This window comes from Phaenicophaeus curvirostris, chromosome 12 (genome assembly GCF_032191515.1).
Source record: "Phaenicophaeus curvirostris isolate KB17595 chromosome 12, BPBGC_Pcur_1.0, whole genome shotgun sequence".
Lineage (NCBI taxonomy): Eukaryota > Metazoa > Chordata > Aves > Cuculiformes > Cuculidae > Phaenicophaeus > Phaenicophaeus curvirostris.
This window is the reverse complement of record NC_091403.1, coordinates 8,236,925-8,251,912: the sequence shown is the minus strand read 5'-3', so window position 1 is coordinate 8,251,912 and position 14,988 is coordinate 8,236,925. Positions and strand designations below refer to the sequence as shown.

At 38.1% G+C, this 14,988-nt stretch overlaps 1 protein-coding gene across 1 annotated transcript in view; it reads right to left on the bottom strand.

The window, feature by feature from the left end:
• The window catches only part of CTXND1 (cortexin domain containing 1), a 33,695-nt gene extending 19,146 nt beyond the window's left edge, over positions 1-14,549 (bottom strand). The window contains exon 1 of the mRNA XM_069866737.1: positions 14,050-14,549. The gene's annotated coding sequence lies outside the window, so the exon portion shown is untranslated. The remainder of the gene's footprint in view (positions 1-14,049) is intronic.
• Positions 14,550-14,988: the final 439 nt, after the last annotated feature.

The following is a 14,988-nucleotide window of genomic DNA, read 5'->3' as shown; positions in this document are numbered from 1 at the left end:
TCATTAGAAACACAAATCAATGGGCATTTGTCTTGCAGGACAAAACCATTACTCTTTAAGGAAATATTAAAGAACAGGGTACATGGACCAAGTTGACAGAAATCTGGTTTGGAAGGCTTTTCTTCCTAGTACAAAACATTTTCAGAGCTCTTTATAGATAAATGTTGGACTTTTCCATTTTGTAACTGAATCCAATCCCATGCTTACTGAGCCCATGGCTTCATATAACCACTTTTGTGGCATCCTCCCCAAGAAACAACTAGATTTTGCATGCCTGATCTTATTGCACAACTATGAAAGTAAGAGCTAATGTACCAAAAAGAGCTCCTTGCAACAAGACATTGGCCAGAGTTAAAACAAACAGATTTTTGTTCCATTTTAAATTTTGAACTGCAGTGAAATGAATAAATGATAAAACCAGCCTTAGCCACTAGAATGTGCTGAAAATCATCAATGGAAGTTCTATCACAGTCAGGACTCAGAAGACAGCACTGGCTGGGAATCATTCTTTAAAAATGTGGAGTTCTATGTTCTTATTTGGGAAACATGCAGTAAGTAACATCAATACCAATGGACTTGCGTGTTCATTTTCAGCTTTATTTTGTTTGCCAATGAGATGTTACTGCCAGCTTCAATCATGTAGGATCATGTCTATAGTGGCTCTGAACTCTTCTCAGGAATGGTTGCAATTGTGTCCATGTTGCTTGAAGTCTACAATCCCACTTATATTGTTTATGGTATTGCTTATATTGTTTATGGTATTGCAGTCTGGTTTTAGATCAATGAATGATTTCTATGACTGTAGTTAACAGGCCACGATTGGTAACTGCTGTTAGATGTTTCAAGTAGCAATCTTTTAAGAAGAAAAACTATTTTGATTTCAGATTCATTTGCTTATACCCTAAACTTTGCAGGACTCTCTTTGTATAGATAGTTTGCCTAACGCTGCACTTGGTGACGATAATACAACCCAGGAGTATTTCACTGGAGCACCAAACATTAAGCAGGAATAAAACTTGGTGGTTCTCCATTACTGATATGGTTCAGTTGTAGATAAATTCATCTCCCAAAGCACTATATATTTTGATTAGTTCCCCATGCATTCTGCTTCAGTAGATCACTTCCCGTTACTTTTATTTTATGCTGGCATAAACCTATGGTAAGACAGCGCTGCACAAACTTTATAACCTCAAGGAATTATTTGGAATACAGTGAACTAGGCATTAATTCTGTCTTCATTCCCATAAACAACAAAGTCCATAAATCATCTTCCGTCTCCTTTGGCATGCAGTGGCACTTGTGAAAATGCTATTCAGGGCTCTCCATCATGCAGGTGCAGGCTGGGACCTTGTGGCCAGTTAAGTAAGCAGCGCAAGATTTGTTTCCAAGCAGGAAGCAGAGAAAAACACAAGAGTAAATCTTGATTCCTCCTTCCTTTCTTATTTTTTTTTCTGTGTGTGTATGTACATATATATAAAATATAAATATAAAAGCCCAAACTGCACAAAACAATGCATGGACCTACTGGAGCATCTGTCTATGGATTTCCCTTTACCTTAGAAACAGCCTTTTCCACATTTCGCACCCTCTGATCTTAGTGAATTTTATAGTTCACATTTTAAGATATGGGAGAATTCGGCTGTGTATGGGAACTTTTCTTGCCTTAGGTTGGTCTGCAGTGTCACCACAGAGAGCACACACGTATCTTGACGTTAGGTCCCATGCTCCAGCAAGATGAGCTCCCACTGTCCTGCCAAAGGACATTACCTATAACACGTGGTGAAGACAATTACCTTCCTCCTACCAGCACTCAGAAAGCTTAAACTGCAAGCTATAATATTTAGCTATGAATGTGGCAAATTAGGTGAGAAGGGTATTATATTGCTGTGAACGTGCTCTTGAAATGTTGAGGCTTGTTAAAATACTTCAATGAATAATAAATATATTTATTTTGGTATGCCACTCAAGCAGGGAAAACAATATCAGCTTGCATAGAACTATGCCAGCAACCACTATTCAGCAAACAGAAGCTGGTTATGGCTGGGGTAGAACTATTTTCTTTAGCACCATCTCCTCATCACAGCTTCCCCTTTGCAAAGGAGAATTGTGGTTCTTCCCCTCTGCATTCACTTGTACATCCTTCCTTTTTTTTTACTTTCAGCAACTGGAAATTATTATTTCACCCTCTTTTCACAAATTCCTTTTCTAAACAGTAACCAGCAAGGTCTTTATGGAGTGGTGATTTTCGCAGTACCCTTTCAGAGTCCTTGTAGTTGTGCTGCTGTACAAGCAAATGCAGCATATTTTTGAGAAGGATTGAAAGAAAATTACCCCAGATTTTGTGTTCTGTGCTCACACTAGTGTCATATTTTTAAACAGTAGCTTTTCAGAAAAGTTAGTGAGATCTAAAAAAGACACGCGTGGAATTATTGATGCAGTTTTGAAGACACGGTTATTATTCATTTAAACACATTCTTACTTGCTAAATGTGTTTTCACAAGATCTTTACTAATTATTTAACCCCCTGCATGCCAGTTTGTCTATGGGCTCATTGAATGACAGGTTAATCAAATACAAGTTTACATTAGCCGTTGCTATGAGAGGGGAAAATACTACCAGAAGAAACTATAAGAATAGAAATCAGAATATTTTGCTGAGAAAATATGTTTAGAAGTAGAGTTCATTCTTTGTATTTAGTTTTTCAGATCAAGGCTCATTAAGACAATCTCACAAAGAGATCAAGTGGGAAAAAAATCAGTAGTTAGCCAATATGTTATATAAGAAAAGCTAAAAACTCGTAGAAACTTGACTGTCCCCTTCCTTTTCCCTCTGACATAAGGTTGTGTTTAGAGTATTTACTGATTTTTATTTCATGGTAATACAAATATGGCAAAAACCACTGAGGCTGACTAAGAGAGCCTAACTCTTATTTCACTTATCCTACTAAGTTCTGGATTAGATCTAGCTTCCCTCACCTCTGCATGTTCAGTCTTATGATTTTATCCCTTGTTTTAAAATTCTCTTTGATTTAGCTTTCAAGGTGAGAAATATGCTTAACAGCAGCAGTGACATGGCACTGCACTTAGAAGAGCTGGCACAGACATCTGAAGCCTTGTTTGCAGCTGTTACTGCTTTCTGATCTCTCTTACAGAAGCATTTTGCAAAAATCCATTATTTTTGAAAGAAATGCATTAATAATGGAGGAAAAACAAAAATTTAGAATAGAAAGATGATGTTTGCTAAGATAAAGTAAGGTGGGATATTAAATAATAGATCACGTACAGGCAAGGTTGAAAATTAGTCTAATCAATCAAAAAATTTTGAAGCAACAGCTATTCTTGTTTCCCCCTGATGGTTACTAATCTGTTTTATGGCTTAAACTGCTCTGAAAAATGCTGAATTTCTCCATGCAGAAGAAGTTCCAGATATTTGAGAAAAGTGCTATTGGGTAGTTGTGTAATAAAATTAATATCTGCTTGTGATCGTATACCCTGCTGGTGTTCAAGGATCTTCTTCTTTCAGGAGAACTAATGAATTTAATAGAGCTAGTGGAGAAACTTTTTTTTTTTTTCCTGATCAAACTTATTAAATGTTCTGCAAATTCAATGGGCAAGAAACTATGTTGGATGATATGATGAAGAGGGGGAAAATGATGGTGAGGAAAACATGAGAGCAGAGGAGCTGCAGCTCTAGTCTTGTGCTTTAGAAGAATTTCTTCCAGCACAGCCCCTTCCTCTCTGAAGAACAGGGCACCTTGGTGGTACTGCTGTAGTTCCAGGGTGAGGTGGTCCTGGGTTTGCTCTGCTAGAATTAGAATTGGCATATTGACTGTGTTTAAATTTCCAGTTTAAATTGCCTATTTTTCATTTTACACAAACTCTATACAGAATGATAGACTTAAACAACAACAAACACCCCTCTATTGATTAGCATGTACTAAAAAGATGATTGTTTTGTTCACAGAAAAAAATTCTAAATGTCATCTTTGAAAAAGGCAGACTTCTTTTCTCCAGAATTATCTGTTTAGAGTCAAAGTCAGGTTCTTGCAGAAAATACGTTTGAAATATCTTATTAATCATATTGGTTATTGGCCATGACTTTTGTCCAGAAAAACACTGATGGCAAAGTCCTTTGAGCGATTCCCAGGGCTTCTTTGGCTCTAGGTTTGCAAACATGAGACAGGAATTTGAGGTTGTGATTATTTCCTTGGGATTCTATTTTGTTGTGGTGGTAATGCAATAGGAAAAGGATTTGTACTGAACATCACTCGTGGAGAGGGAGAATAAATCCGCAATGCTTCTTTGATATGATCAGAGTCTTGTGTTGCCTGATAGTCTTTGGGAAATGATTGCATTGTTGGCTTCCCTGGAGTGAAAATGGCCTGTCCAGAATGCCATCCAGATCTTTTCAGCTTATGCAGAGCCATTTTGAGGATTCCTGTGCACCCCAAAACAAGGTCCCTTTGGCCCATCTCTCAACTCTGCCTTGGTATTTCACTGTCCTGGATGTGCACAGACTCTCAACGCCCTCCAGCCATGCAGTTCTGCATGCTGCTCACGTGTTCATCGCTGTTAAATATCAAGGATATCCTTAGAGCAATCCTAGCTGTGGTGTAAACTGTTTTACATATCACAAACTTAGTGCAAGCTGATGTTACTTGCAAGTGATTAAAAAAATCCTGTTTCTTGCTACACCTTCTAAAAAAGGAATAAAAGTAGTAGATGAGCTAGTACAGATTCTAGTTTATTGTTTTTCTTTCTTTGTGGTGTGTCTTGTTCCCTTGACTCTTCTTATATTTACTAATGTCTAGCTAAAATTGTTAGTTAAGAAATCTCTCAATTTAACCAGAAGTTTTAATGTAGGAGCATAAGGAGAACCGATTTTCAGGAGAAAAGAAAGTTAAAAGCAATGGTTCTGATTCCTGCAAAAATAAGGGAAAACCCCCTTGTTTATACAGAGTATCCCATTCTTACTGAATCCAATAGATAAAATTATGGTAAAAGTATCAGTGTTATTCCCTTCTTCACTATTAATTTTTAAAAACTGCTGTAGACATTAATATTTTGCAGATGCTTGCTTAAGCTACAAATAGATCTCTATATGTAAATAAGAAAATGCAATGTTTTTCTTGCTGTGAGATGGAAAATCACTTGGAAAATCACTTGGAAAATTCTTCTGCGCTGTGTTCAAAATATAAGCAAAGCATTTGTGCACTTCAGCGTTCCAAGGCAATGTTCCGAGTATGTTGCCAACTGTCATTGATTTCCATTTCTGAATGATTCCTTTTAAAAAGTGTTTCGGTTTGAACAACATAAAGCAAGCATAATTATTCCCTTTCTTAACACTCCCGTGCTAATTCTCTGACAACCGTCCACATAAAAGCTTTATCTTTGGTGTGTGGGTAGTAGGGAACGCAGAAAATCTCTTTAGTGCGGAAACAGTGGGATTTTGTATGTATATGTTTTCTGACAGTCTCTGAGACTCGCCTGCCCACACAGAGACTGTGGTCTAAGCCCCCCAGTACTGCTTAAGTCAGACACCTGAGAAGAATGGGCTTCAAGACCACGACAAGTTCAGCTGGATCAGAGTTAGATCTGGGCTTACCCCTCTGTGACACAAAATGTCAATAATATATGCACCAATCTTGCCAAAACTCTCTCTGTCCTCTGCTTAGAAAGCGTTGACTCCACAAAACCTTTTAGGTGCCAATTTCATTTCTTTACATTCCTGTGCCACAGTCAGCGTCCAAATAGACTCTACAGTAGCTTCTTATAGAGTCTGCTTCCAGTTGGCCAAGGCTTTGAAGTGCACTAGAAAGGCTCATGTTTCCTGGAGATGAAAATTTCTCTTTACCTCATTCACCTGAAAAAGTGGCTTTCGAAGCTGTGTTACGGTTATTTCTAATGAAGTTCATGTTGATGTCTTTCAGTTATTACTGTCACATAACACATAATATGGCAATAACTGTAGATAGGGTAGCAAACTTTCTTAAAATCATACTTGCAATATGGTAGGGTTATGGTTTCAGGACAGCAAGTAACCAAGGTAATGTATCTTTAGAGGTTACTTCTTGTCAGCTGAGGCAGAGTAATAGACTGCCCATGAGCTCTCAGTCCATCTCAGAAAACCAAATAAGTTTAAACCACTAAATCACAGACCATAAAAATGCTCAGCCTAGGCTGATCGTGCTTGTGGTTCCTTCACACAGCCAGTCTTTCAAACTTATCTGTAACTTCAGTGAATTTTAACTAGGAAGAATTCATTGAGGTCCTTTGGTACCAAACTGCCCACTGAAGTCACTGGAGTACATAAATGGTTTTGAGGACAGCATGTTTACACACACAGTTTAATTTTGAATCCACGGGACCAGTTTGCTACGATAGCAGTGGAACTCAGTTTTTGTAAAGAATGAGACTGATCCTTCATATTCAGAATTGCTGTGTAGGCTGATAGGTTTCAGCCACTTCACATATAGCAGGTCCAGATATTTGGAACCCAGGAAAGTATCATTGAAGAGTTTGTTCCATGCTTGGTACGTTTACGCTTGAGCACTAGTCAGAAGAAAAAAGCCTAGCAGTCAGTTCAGAAGTTTTCTTATGCGCAAGTGACTGTTTGATTAAATACCTGAGAACATAACACCACTTTTGAAGTAAGATCCTAGCTGTAGGAGAACCAAAGAAGGGGTGTTCTGTTGACTATGATGTGTACTAACGGCATGTTTTAGCTCAATCTCTGTTGTATTTTGTGCTTCCCCCACGTGCAGGCAGGGGTAGGAACCTCAGAGATGCCACCTCTGTAGATGAGTAGTAAAAAAACCCAAACCAAACAAAATAAATAACAGAAAATCTTTGTGGTGTTTGTTTCATAAGAAATTTAGTATGTTCCTTTCATACTGTGGATGAAAGCTTCAAAAATTTGTATAGTTTGTTGGCTCCAGTGGCTCTCAAGCCTGTCTCACCCCTTTTCATGGGCAGCTGGTGTAAACCTTGAAGATGAACTCCAAGATTTGTGTGTGTGTATGTGTACAAAATCATATATAAAATGCCCTCTCTGTATTTTACTGTTATTCAACCACTTCCACTTATGGGCAGTGATGATTTCTGCATTGATTGTTCTTCCTAACAGCGAGATGGTATCCTTTTAAATCAGTGTAGTCATGGCATAGTTCTGGAAACAAATACTAACATCAGCCATTCCTGAGGCTGCCTGCTGTACAAGTCTCATCCAGTAAGATTGAAATGAAGTGGCGTATAAATATACCCCATCCCTTAGTTGCTTGGTGAATGGCCACCTGCTTTCATCAAGAGAGACAGGTATATCTAGCTGGGACCCATTCAGGTGACACATTGCTTCTTCTCTTAAATTAAAGACAATAAATACTTTAATACTGAATACTGTTTAAGGACACTTTCCTATAGAATATACACTGCTTACATTTCCTTTACAAATATTGATTTATTGGGGTGGTTTGCTTCTTTCAGAGATAGTGCTTCATTTGTGTGCACTTACTACTTCTTACCAAAATCTCAGTTTTATGAAGAAATATGAAGTAAATTCTGAGAAGAAGTCATATCCCTGTGCTGCTTTGCTCCAGTGGGCTACATTTTGAGATCTAAGAATGTCTAAAGGGCAGTTTAAATCAAATCCTAGTCTATTGAGTGCTATACAAAACGTTCTCCCTAGATACAGTATTTCTTCATAAGAGAAGTTATTCTGTGTGCTTAAGTTATATTTGTAACGAAATTTTATTTGTGCTTGTATTATGCTTTCATTTCTCTTTTAAAATATTATTTCCTTTGTTCTACACATAACTTAAATCGAATCACTATGAGAAAACAAGCTGGCACATAACTTCATTGTCTATAGCAATCTCTCTATAAATCTTTAATGTACCTGCAAGGACTCAGGCAAATAAAGCCACTGATGAAAGGCTGGCTGTTTACACAGGACAGGGTTGCTCACAAAGGCAAGTGTTTGCAAGGTCAGAATCTCTTACACTCCCTTTTTTCTGCACTGCAAGCAGAGTAACTTTAGCAAACACGAGCAGCTGTAGTTTACCAGAAGTATTCTCAATATCCCTTTCACAAAAGTCTCTTAGGTTCTGATCCAGAGTCAGTGGGAGCCTTGTCACTGCGTTCTGTGGATACAGGATCAAGTCCCAGAGCAGAAGGCAGCTGGGGAAAAGCTCCTTTACAGATGTGATTATGGATTAGATTTTTTCTTAACTTACTAGAATGTGATTACCAGCCTGTTCCCATTCTCCAGGCAACTCTTAAAAGAGCTCATTACTGAGATCTGGCAGAAGGGGAAATGACAGCAGGTGTTTTCTGAACAGGAGAATCTGCTTCTTTTCAGAAAAAACCCATTGTGAACATAAGGATGAGACCTGTAAATGCTGTAATGGCGTGGCAGAGTCTGAATAGTGAGAGAAAATCATGCTTATCATCTTTAATGTGCTGACCAAAAACAGAAAAGAGAAAGATGAGCTCTTTCTGAATACTTTTGCAACGAACAATGATTGGATCAGCTTGATTTGAGAATTTCCTTTCTGGCTGCATTTTGCTTATAACTTGCAAAACTACAGTGAAGATATAGTGAACTCAGTAGCAGAATACAATCCAGAAAACAGTACTTTCTGGTTGTTAGCAGATACAGACAGTAGAAAATCCTGCATTTTCTCTTCCTAGGAAACATTCCTACTGGCTGTAAGACACAAAGACAGGCATGTAAAATTGTAACAAAAAAAAACCAAAAAAAAAAAGCAAGCAATATTTTGTAAAATTCTGCTTTTAAGTATAGGACTTATCTAACTTTTAAACTTGTATAACTTTGATATGCAGGGATGCTTTTGAAGCTCTGGTGAGCTTATTGTGCAAGGATCTCAATTTCTTGTTTCTAAAATGCTTTCGTATGCTTTTAGATGAAAGTGTTGAAGGATGTATCCTAAAAAATCCAAACAAAATGAAGAATGAAAGGAATGCAGTGGTTTTTTTCAGCAATCAGGTTTTTTGATTATCCAAGTTTCATGACTCTGATTAGTTATGATTTGTCATTATTTGGACTTCTAATAATAGGTGACATTTTCCTGACATGATTTTGCTAAGAAAAAACAGCTTCTTCAGTGTTGAAGGCTAAGGCTTTATCTTATCTTCAGTCCCAATGTTTTTCATAGTCTCTGATGGGGCGTCTGGCTCATGGCTCCCACCAGGTTTTTGAAAAATCACTGTTAAAAGGAAGCAAGCACTGCTCAGCCACTTTGATATATTGTTATGACATGTTCCTTTCCCCTGATTTTACCCATAAAGAAAGCACAAGGATTGCAAAACAGCTTGGGTAACCCCACTGACCAGATGCTCCATTTTGATGGTGGAAGTAAAAGAATCCACATGATAAGACTCAATGTGACAAACAGCTAATGCCTCCAAGTGTGATAGAAAAAATGATCTATTACTATATCTCTTCCTGGATGAATTATGCTCACACTGGGGGCTGAATTTTAAATTAAGCCAGTGAAAATCCATAACAATTCTGCAACTTATGGTGTGCTATGGTTATTTGGTAGGAAGTCATAGATACCTTGGTGATGGTGACAGATACATTGGTGATGGTGACAGAGGGAGCAGAAGCTTGTATTTGAACATGGAAACAAAAATTGGATGGGTGACATCAGCTACTTTGGATGATTTTATAATGCAAACAAAATGTGTGATGCAGTAATCATGAAATCAATCATACGGGGTAGGGAGAGAAAGGGGAGGCTTTTCCACCAGATAATTTAGATTTGCTGAAGCGTGTGGCTCTTTACAGCCATCAGCACTGATTGAAAATCTAAAGAAAAGCAATAAGAGAAAACCTGTGATTTATGATAAAAAGAAATAAATCTTTTTTTCTGTTTCTAACAGAAGAAGTGTGAGCATCTGTGTTTTCAGCAGCCTTCTGTCTTGCTTCCTCCTCTTTACCTCTGAACAAAGTAGTGGCTGACACAGGGGATATGATGTTCCTCCTCTCTAGAAATCTCCGTGGCTGACTACTATGAATTCAGAATATCTGTGGATAGGACCCTCAGAGGCTTAGTCTCACAAGGGCTGGATGAAATAGATTTGAAATTTAAATGCTAGAATCATACCAAGGAAACGTAGACGTTTCTGCAGCCACTGTTCAAGAAAGCCCTTCTTCAGTTCACATGCTATTTCCTTTGCATTTATGTTCAAATGGAATGAAAAGATCATTAAAGATTCCATGAACTGGCTTGTGAAGATTCAAAAGCAAGCACACATTATTTGGAGTTTCTGCCAAATGATTCATAAAAATCGGGTATCTGATTTGCAGTCTGTCACTGATCATCAAGCTTATTAGGATACATACTTCTACAACCTTATTTTACAGTTCAGTGTATTGAATCATCTTTCAAACAGCCAGATGTCAGGATCCTCGCCTAAAGCTTTAAAGAACAGGTGCATAAAGTGAAGGGATTGTGGACCAGTTCTTCTGTATCTTCTGAAGGTCAAACTGCCTTACAGGAGCACTTTGAGGGTATTTTGCAAAATGTAGAGTACAATCTTTCTAATTCTGCATGGGTTTTATAGCTTTTGAACAGCATGTGGAAGATGCAACTACATTATTTTTGCACATACAGTTCAGGCAGCAGTACTTCCTAAGTACTCGATCTTAGTCCTTTAATCCTCCTTGAATACTACTGCACTGCTGCCTTATGCACAGTAGGTTCTGGGGGCTTGTGTGGATGTGTAAAGTGGGTGTAGTAAAGACAGTATTCCGAACTAAGTGGTTGCCCTTGGTAAGAAGTGATAGTAGCAAATAATAGCCTATTAATTTTGCTGTTGAAAATAGATTGTCTAAGTATATATTTGAATTTTTTTAAAATTCCAATTCAGTTCAATCTTGATGCTTGCCGCAGATAAGTATAATAAAGATTCTGAGAGATTTGCTTTCATACATATGAATAAAATAATTATTATGCAGCATATATAAGTAGTTGACACCATCAGAAAGTCTACCCTTGAATAACAGGAAGGGAAGAAAATGTCCTTTATTTTGTAGTCAAAGATAGTATTGACTACGTATGTGGCACATTTTGGACGTCACTAGCTGTAAGGCATTTTTCTCTATAAACATGACAGCTTTACTAAGCATGGTAGAAAAAACTCTCTGCTCTTGTACAAATACAGTTAAGCTTATCTCTTTGAGAATGTGCTGAATGCCTTATCTTATATGTAACGTTGCGTGCACCATTGGTTCCTGGTGCAACTATAACACACTTTTTCACCGAGCTTTGAAATGGTGGAGCGTGTTTATCCACCCACTGTATATTCTCTCATACAGTTTTGTACTAAAAGTCTTATCTCTGGTGTTTAAATGTCAAGATGGTGCAGATGTACTTCATATACTTCATTGTAAGGAAACAGTGTTTCTTTATGTGAAGAATTGGTAGAGATAGCAATGTGAATTAGAATAGTTTAGGCAACTACAAATGTTGAGCAACTACTGTTAATTAAACTGACTTGCAACTCATTACTCACAATGTAAGTTAAAATTAGTAAACTTCCCTTTGCATGTATCTCTCTAAGACTGCAATGCAATAAAGTGAACTTGAGTTATGAGGAAAGGCAGTTGCCAGGATTACTTAAGAGGGGGTGAATTGAAAACGTTTGTTTACTCATATACTTATTCTACACCGTTGAGAAATTAGATTTTATACTTAATGTTTTCCCTTTTAAATTTGACAGGAACAATAATATCTGGCAAATAATTCTAAGGTTCCACTTGAGGAAACGCATTTTGATTAGAGACTCAGCATTGCGTGAAAGCATAAAACTAGCAATAATCTTTCTTTTTGTCTTGTAATTCTCTTTATGAATCCAGTATCTTCCCAACACCTATTCTTATTTGCATTTCTTTCTCCCCCCGCCCCCACTTTGTTCCTCAGAGAAAATAATTTGAAAACAGTAGCTTGTTAAATTACCACAGTTAGATTACCCAAAAATGTCTCACAATGTCATCAAAACTGCATGTTCTGAGCACGTCCTAGTTACAGGTAAAACTCCTGCTATTTCCTTACGGTAGACATATCCATTCTAGCCTTGTAACTCTTATTCAGATTACATATGTTCTAAATTCATTATTGGCTTTGCTGGACATCTAAAAGAAAAAAATGGGGACAGATGATACATTGATCATGAACACACTACTGGAAAAATTGCACTGATCTTAGATTCAGGTCCTTCAATCAGAGTAACTATAACATCTACCAAATGCTCATAAACAGAGAGGGAGAAGACAAGATAGGAGGGTGTAGGGAAGAAGGGAGCAGATAAGACTCAAATGCGATTCAGCCTCCTGCCAGATTTGTCCGTCTTCAAGGCTGTACAGTTAATCAAGAATAATTATTGCTTATTATTTGCCCATTATCTTAATAATTGCAACTCAATAACACCATGTGTCACAAAGGTTCCCTTAAGCAAAAGGAGAAAATTTTCTTGCCTGCAGTGTTGGAGGAAATAGCCCTTATCAGCACGAGTATCAACCCCAAGGAGAAAAGTCTTTAAGATACGCATGTTGCATATGAGTGGAAAGGTGTGATAACTTCCAGGGTATTTCTTGGTGTCACTAACTGTGTTTGGGACTAAACATTACACACATATTTAGCAGCATCCCTGAAAGAACTCTTCTAGCAGAAACTGATGTGAATTTGTCTAATTTCTGAGAATTATCCCTTCTAATAAAGTGACACCACAAATTTTGCCAAAAGTAGAATGACAAAGTCAAATCAAAGAGGAAACGCTTTCTTCATGTGAAGACTTCCTATATGTTTTCCAACAGTTTACAAAAACCAAATAAACCTCAATTTTTAAACAAAAATTGAGTTGGAAAATGAAAAATGGCTTTCATTAGTGCTCCTTCACAAGAGGTTGATGGCTATTTAATGTTGACATTTGATTTAACAGCAGGCAAAGCATCCCTAACTTTTGCCACTGGCATATATTGCACTCTCAAAAATTTAGCATGCATTGCCTTAAAGAGTTAAGAGTCATTGCCTGAAGCCCAAAATGGCAGGTTTTGTCAAAGCAGGCAGTTATTCTAAAGCCAGAGCACTGTAAGTCACTAAGAAAGCTATATCAAGGAACCAAAGGAATGTGGCTTAGTATTAGTCCCTAAATTAACAGAACAAAACCTGCACAGTAATATTTGCTTTAAATGCTTCAGTTTTTTTCAACAGCATGCAATTATTGCCCAAACTTTATTTTTGCAAGCGCTTTCAAACTATGTAAAAATCCCTTCTCGTATAACCCAAACTTTAAATCATGCTTTCCCTGTCCTACCCGGCACAAACAGAAGCTGCTACTGCAGAGTACAGAAAGGGAATATTTGAATCTGAAGAAAACCACAGCTATGCTATGATAAAGTACTGATTATAAACATTTATCTACAAAAAAAAAAAGCATCTGCAATTTCAGACCACATTGAAGTATTTACCTCAAACCAGAAATTAGCCATATCTGCTGAAGCCAAATGAAAGTACTCTTCATCATCAAGGCATTCATTCACACAGTTGCAATCTACAATTTATCATTATCCAAAGGCACAGTCCCTGTAAATCCAGCATTAGTGTAATACTACAGAAAATAGTTTGCACCCAAGCATAGAAATTCTGCTGTATAATTAAGAGAAAGCACACAAACGTATGCTGACATTAAGTTATTGAGCAACATCTCTGTTTAAACACTATTAAACATGACTATAGGAAAAAAAGCTACAAACCTAACAGTACTAGTTCAGCACAGGACCATACAGCGAGCACTCCCCTGCAAAACACACACATCCACACAATGCAAAATTATTCAGTTGGTGTCACTGCATATCGGCTCGATCCTCTCACTTCATTTAGAAACAGCAACAACAACAAAAAAAAATCATGCAGCTGTGACACTGCTCCCAGACTGGAGGTTGCCTCTCTCCCAGCAAAAGCTGCAAGGCTTCAGCTCCTGATTAACCCAAGGAACCGGTGCCTGCTGCAATATCCGAGTCACTTACTGCATTGCTTTTCAGCCGAACGAAAGTGGCCGCTCTTCCCGGGCACACATGGCTCTCAGCCGGAGGGGTTCTATTCAGCACAATTCAGCTCCAAAGTCTCTGCATGTGGAGGGGAATTGCCTGTGCTCTCAACTGGGGTTTTCTGGCTGCAGTGGCTGCTCACCCTATCCATTGCCTCTGGTGTATGCTAAGTAAGCAATCCCCCGGGTCTTCATAAGGAAAGGATGAAGAGTCACAGCTTTTGAGAGCAGATAAGGTGTTCTGCCGAAAGCCTCTGTGCTTCCAAGGCATTTTAAAGGCAAAGGGGCTGGGGATGCCTTCGTCTCGCCTCATAGTCCTTTAATAGTGTAAGTTGATGTATTCTGTAACTTGCAGTCAAATTCGCAGCCAAATGCTATGTTTTAGGTTTCAGAGAGATCTTGAATTTACATTACAATTCCAAGCCCCAATGCATTTTTAAACGACGTGGAACAAACTCTTTCAATTGAGCTTAATCTTCTATTTTTCAGAAGTACGAGTGAAGGGGAGGCGTTTCCCAGTTCTGAAATGGACTGTACAGGCATTGCTTGCACAAAGGGTCCAGTCAAACAGTAGCAGCCTAAAACTTTACGGGTTAACATCCTAGATTTAACGTGCCCCAAGCACTGTTCTAGCCCTGAAGGAGGGACTGTCACCCCTGTTCGTTGTCTGCAGGGAGGGTGTCTGTCACTGTATGATGGGGGCACTGGTCCTGCAGTTTGCTGGTGGGGTAGAAATAATAAGCAGTAATAACAAAGGGGTAGAAATAACAATCAGTAATAATAAAAAGGCAGAAAGAGCAAGAGCCACAGTAAATAATTTTTCATTAAGGATCCTAATTTTTTCATTTTTGACTCTGTGCCTTTGGGAAGCAGTGGGGGAATTCTACTTGCTTTCCCTGTAACCAGGTTGAGTGGGGTG